At 45.6% G+C, this 6,000-nt stretch overlaps 1 pseudogene; it reads left to right on the top strand.

Annotated features, from left to right (window-relative positions):
• Positions 1-6,000, top strand: part of LOC120881569 — a 49,303-nt pseudogene that overhangs the window by 20,620 nt on the left and 22,683 nt on the right.

Here is a 6,000-nt window from a genome sequence, read left to right as displayed (position 1 = left end):
TGATGTTGAAGCTGAAACTCTAATACTTTGGCCACCTGATGTGAAGACCTGACTCACTGGGCAAGATTGAAGGCAGGAGGAGAAGGGGACAAAAGAGGATGAGATGGTTGGATCATGTCACCAACTCAATGGACATGAGTTTGAGTAAACTCTGGGAGTTGGTGATGGACAGGGAGGCCTGGTGTGCTGTGGTCCAGGGGGTCGCAAAGAGTCGGACACGACTGAGTGACTGAACTGAACTGTGAGGCATATTGTAGTCAGAATCTGAAATTGTCATAGTTTGTTTGGGTTTGTGTTATTGTTGTCTGTTTATTTCTCTCGATCCTGCAGTAATTATAGCTGTTGGACATTGGAAGTGAGATAGGTGTTATGAAAAGCTTGTATAAAAGTATTACAAAATGTGTTTCTTTTATGTTTCAGGAAGATTAGGAAAGTGGACTATGATTAGTTCTATAAATTCTGCCTTGTTTATTAGAACTGTTTAAAATTATTTAAATTGTATGGTACTGCCTAAATTGTGTGGCACCCATATATCACGGGTCAGAGTGTGTGGTTCTGGGTCCATGGACTGGCTTCTCATAACAGCAGGGTCTTGTGTCTTGAAGATGACAAACAGGATGTGCAGGTGGACATCAAGGCTCAGGAGAAGGAGGAGGAAGAGGAGCCGAAGGAGGAGCAGCAGGAGCAGAGAGGAGAAGAGGAAGAAGTGGATGAACAGGATGTGATGAAGGTGCTGGGGAAGCTGCTGTTGGCCCTGTTCATCAAGTACTGGATCTACATCTGCAGGGGGATGTTCTTCTTCATCAGCTTCGAGGGTAAAATCGTGATGTACAAGATCATCTACATGGTGCTCTTCCTCTTCTATGTGGCCCTATATCAGATGGGTGCTTGTGTCCACCGTTTACCATCCTCACATATGTCCAGGGGTATGCCTGAGCTCCCTTTGGCGAGGCACTGAGTTACTATGACCTCATGAACACATCATGTAAAGGGGTTGATGAGATTCAAAAATTACAGGCTAGGAATCATAAAATGAAGAATAAGCCCCTTCCACCTGTTCACTAATTTGAAATATTATGTTCTGAAAAAGTCAGAAAATTGATTAGGGTGGCATCCTTGTCTTGTTCTCGACTTTAGAAATGTCCATTGACAGATGACTGGATAAAGATGTGGTATATTTATACAATGTAATAGTACTCAACCATAAAAAGAATGAGATAATGCCATTTGCAGCAACATGGATGGACCTAGAGATTTTTATACTAAGTAAATCAGACAGAGAAAGACAAATACCATAGGATGTCACCTACATGTGGAATCTAAAATACAGCACAAATGAACTTATTTCCAAAACAGAAACAGACCTGCAGACATAGAGAACAGACTTATCGTTAACCTAAAAGGAAAGTGAGAGTAGGGATAAAATTGAAACGAGATTAACATATATACACTACTATCTATAAAAGAGATAAACAAAGACATATAAAATAATAGGGAACTATACCCAGATTTTGTAATAACCTATAAAAGAAAAGTATATATATATATATATATATGTATATATATGTATGTGTATATATATATCTATACTTATAGCCAAATCACTTTGCTATACACCTGAAACTAAAACAACGTGTGTACACGCCAAGTTGCTTTGGTTGTGTCTGACTGTGACCCTAATGATGGTAGCCCACCACGCTCCTCTTTCCATGGGGATTCTCCAGGCAAGAATACTGGAATGGGTTGCCATTTCCTTCTCCAGGGGATCTTCCTGATCCAGGAATCAAACCCGCATCTCCTGCATTGGCAGACGGGTTCTTTACCATCTGAGCCACAAGGGAAGCCCTCAGATTTCAATCTACATCGTCCCATCTCTACAAGCAACACAGCCTCAAAAACTAAAAATGAACTTGACTTTGCTTTCAGACATCTGTGAATGGAATCAACTGTCTTCATTGAATGGAGCAGGTATTTTTGTGAGTTTTCTGCTAACATGCTTTTTCCTCATTTGTTGTTCACCGTCTGACTCAAAGGTGCACTATGAGTGGTGGAGGCAGATCCTGAAGTACTTCTGGATGTCAGTGGTTATCTGCATGATGCTGGTGCTCATCTTTATATACACATATCAATTTGAAAACTTCCCAGGCTTGTGGCAAAACATGACTGGACTGAAAAAAGAAAAGTAAGTAACTGTGCTGGACAGCAGGGTGGAAAGTGACCCGCCAGGTGAAGTTGCACGGGCATGTTGTTCCAAACACATTGCCGGGAAGGAAGTTTTGGTAAAACCTGATGTCATCACTGGCTGTAAGTTCCTCCAGAACAGAACTCATTGGTCTCGGTTGTCTGGGGTTCTCATGACCTAGGCCTGAGCTTTTGGCACATAATAGGTACTCAATAAGAATTGACTGGGAAGTGAATTCTCAGCCCCTTATGGCTTTTCTAGTGTCTGTTTCATGTGAAACTCACCTGCCTGGCTCCTCACAGTCACACTTTCTCCCTTCCTAACTGGAGGCTTGTAACACAGAGCATCAGCCTCCCTCCCTGATGGAGCTGGTGCTGAGATTCTAAGCAGTTGTTCTTCAGCTGCTAAGTTGTGTCAAACTGTTTGTGACCCCCTGACTATAGCATGCCAGGCTTCCCCGCCTTCACCATCTTCCGGAGTTTGCTAAAACTCATATCCATTGAATCGGTGATGCCATCCAACCATCTCATCCTCTCTTGTCCCCTTCTCCTGCCCTCAATCTTTCCCAGCATCAAGGTCTTTTTCAGTACGCTGGGGCTTCCCATCAGGGGGCCTAAGATTTGAAGCTTCAGCTTCAGCATCAGTCCATCCAATGAATATTCAGGAATGATTTCCTTTAAGATTGACTGGTTTATCCCCTTGTCCAAGGGACTCTCAAGGACTGGTTGGCCATGGAAACTAGCAGTGATGAGCTCTTTCTCGTGCATGAAATAGACAGGACTATAGCCTTTTCTACTCTGTTCCTCTAAACTTCCTAAATTCCGTCCTAAATTCCTAAATTGAACCAGAACTGGGCATAGTATCCAGAGGAGGAGCCATAGAGCTGAGTGTCCAGAGAAGGAGGCATAGAACTGAGCACCTTGCCTGAGCCAGATACTTTTGTGCACCTGAATATCAACAAGAAGCCAGACGGAGTCTGAGTCCTGTGGAATTTACATTCTAGGACAGGAGACAAACCAAAAATCCTACTTTATGTCAAATAAATTACAAACAGACACATCTGTGAAGGAAACAAAAACAAGCCAAGATAGTGAACAGTGGGGGCACAATAGCTAGAGATGGAGTGGTTCAGGGAGGCTTTCCTGAGGAGGTGTCATTTTTAATTTTTGGCTGCACCACCTGGCATGTGTAATCTTTGTTCCCTGACCAGCACGGATTTACCATGCCTTCAGCAGTAAAAATGCTGAGTCTTAACCACTGGACTACCAGGGAAGTCCCAGTAGATGTCATTTAAACTCCTGAAGAATCAGAAGGAGCTTGTCTTTAGAAAACTGAGTTGAGAGCTGAGAGGTGGAAGAACATTCCAGGAAAAGAGAACAGCAAATGCAAAGGGCTTGTGGCAGGACAGAGTTTGGTGAGTGCACTGAATAGCATGAAGTCTCGCCTGCAGGGAGGCTAGAGGTCAGCCAGGCGCCCGGAGGTGCAGGTCTCCTAGGTGGTGATGGTTTGCATCTCATTCTCAGTGAAATGTCTACAAGTCTTTAAAGCACCCTTGACTGGCTGAGAAAACAGTGATGTGTGGGGGCCAGAATAGTAGACACAGCCAGGTGGTCAGCCAGCAGTGGCGGAGAGGGGGGGTGTCTTGAGATCAAGGATGGCAGCCTCACCTAGAAAAGGAGGCACTAGAGAGGAAACAAGAGCACAGATTCAGGAAATGAGAGTGAAGGAATGTGGATGGTGGAGACAGGAAAGTGTGTGGGGGGGTGAGGGGGCATTCTGACTTGGGCGTTTTGCATGAGGTGGATTGTTGTGCCAGGGAAGACTGGAGTGGGGAGGGGGTGAGAACAGCTTAGCTGCTTCAGGAACATGGGGAAATGGAGACTTCTGTCTTGAAAATGTTCAGTGTGAAATCCCTGAGAAATAGCTGAATTTCAGTGGACATTTGGGAGAGTGAGCCCACAGGGGAAATCCGCCCTGTTTCACAGGCTAGAGGGCCTTGGCCTGAAGCAGTTCAGGGTGGCTGAGCTGTTCACACGCATCTTCATCCCCACCTCCTTCCTCCCGGCCTGCCTCCTGCACCTGCCCTACTTCCACGGCTGGTTCTTAGAGCTCACCAGTCTGAAGTCCATCCCCAGCAAGGACAGTGCCATCTATAGGTGAGCCCACACAAGCGCAGCCAGACCCTCCCGTCCTCTCACTGAGAATCTCAACCTGTACTTGCCGTGACAGTCAGCCTCTGAGTGGGAAAAAATGAGAAAAAGTGTGGAGTGTTTGATGGCACTTTATGAAACAGTAGGTGGTGATTTGGGTTTCCTACGTGGTGCTCATGGTAAAGAACCTGCCTGCCAGTGCAGGAGACATCAGAGACACAAGTTCAATCCCTGGGTCAGGAGGATTCCCTGGAATAGGAAATGGAAACCCACTCCAGTATCCTTGCTTGGAGAATCCCGTGGACAGAGGAGACTGGTGGGCTACAATCAATGGGGTTGAAAAGAGTCGGACATGACTGATAGACTTAGCATGCACGTAGGTAGTGATTTATGACATTTCATGTGTGATCTTGACAGGCGTGTGAGTTGGTCCAGAGGAGTTGGGTAGACTGAAGTTCCTTTGTGATGGTGATGTGTCTTTTGTATCCGGGGTGATGGGGTATTTTTAGAACTGTTTACAGAATCTGGCTAAATTCAGAGGGTGAGTTTTCTGTTGCACTGACAGGCAGTAAGGAAGTCTCTATAAGTGAAAGCATAGTACAGAATTCTCCTTTTCGTTTTGGGAAGGAAGGAACTCGGCCGAAATGTTCTGCCATCTTCGAGTAACCAGAGTAACATTTAAGGAAAGGGCGAAGGCAGTGATTTCTGCGACTAGTTAGTTCCCTGTTGCTGTCTTCCATCAATAAACACTAATACAAAGTGTTTCCAAGTAGCCGATGGGATCCGTCTCACCCTGGCCATGTGTGTAGAGCCACAGCGGGTCAGCACACATCCCTAGGCCTGCTCCATCTTGGGAACATTACAGGCATTCATCTAAATGAGCCTTGATACAGATTTTCCTCTCTGCTTCACATAATGGCCTGTGATTCAGCTCCTGGAAAACCTTTGTTGCATAGATGAAGGAGCAAAGTGCTGCCTTCAGAGGAACACAGACGCCACAGGTGGAAATTCCCCTGAGCTCCTCAAGGGAAACAGTGAGTCCATGGAAAGATGAAGCAGTAATTCATTAGGCATAGTTCATGAAATGTCAGACTGTGAACATTCTGCTGTGCTAGGGGTTTGCTGTTGTTCAGTCGCCCAGTCATGTCTGACTCTGCGACCCCATGGACTGCAGCACACCAGGCTTCCCTGTCCATCACCAACTTCCAGAGCTTGCTCAAACTCATGTCCATCAAGTCAGTGATGCCACCAACCATCTCACCCTCTGTCATCCCTTTCTCTTCCTGCCTTCAATCTTTCCCAGCATCAGGGTCTTTTTCAATGAGTCAGCTCTTCACATCTGGTGGCCAAAGTATTGGAGCTTCGGCATCAGTCCTTCTAATGAATATTCAAGGTTGACTTCCTTTAATATTGATTGGTGGAATTATGGAAAACTGAGTGTGTTGAACAGGGTTTCCTTAAGTACATAAACATGGTTTAATTATGTGGGTTCTGAAAAAGGATAGCAGCCTCCTATCAAGATGTGTCCTCCTGTTTTCCTTCACTGTCCGGCCAGCCTGTAACCCCCTCACCTGGATGGACAGGAAGGAAGCCCGTGGTCTGGTCAGTCTGAGGCCATGGCTGGTCCTCCTTTGGCCGAGGCTCAGCCCCTAGAACCTTCTGAACTGT

The sequence above is a fragment of the Oryx dammah genome, unplaced genomic scaffold, assembly GCF_014754425.2.
Source record: "Oryx dammah isolate SB20612 unplaced genomic scaffold, SCBI_Odam_1.1 HiC_scaffold_23, whole genome shotgun sequence".
NCBI lineage: Eukaryota > Metazoa > Chordata > Mammalia > Artiodactyla > Bovidae > Oryx > Oryx dammah.
The sequence above is the reverse complement of the archived record's forward strand: the minus strand, read 5'-3'. Positions and strand labels throughout refer to the sequence as shown.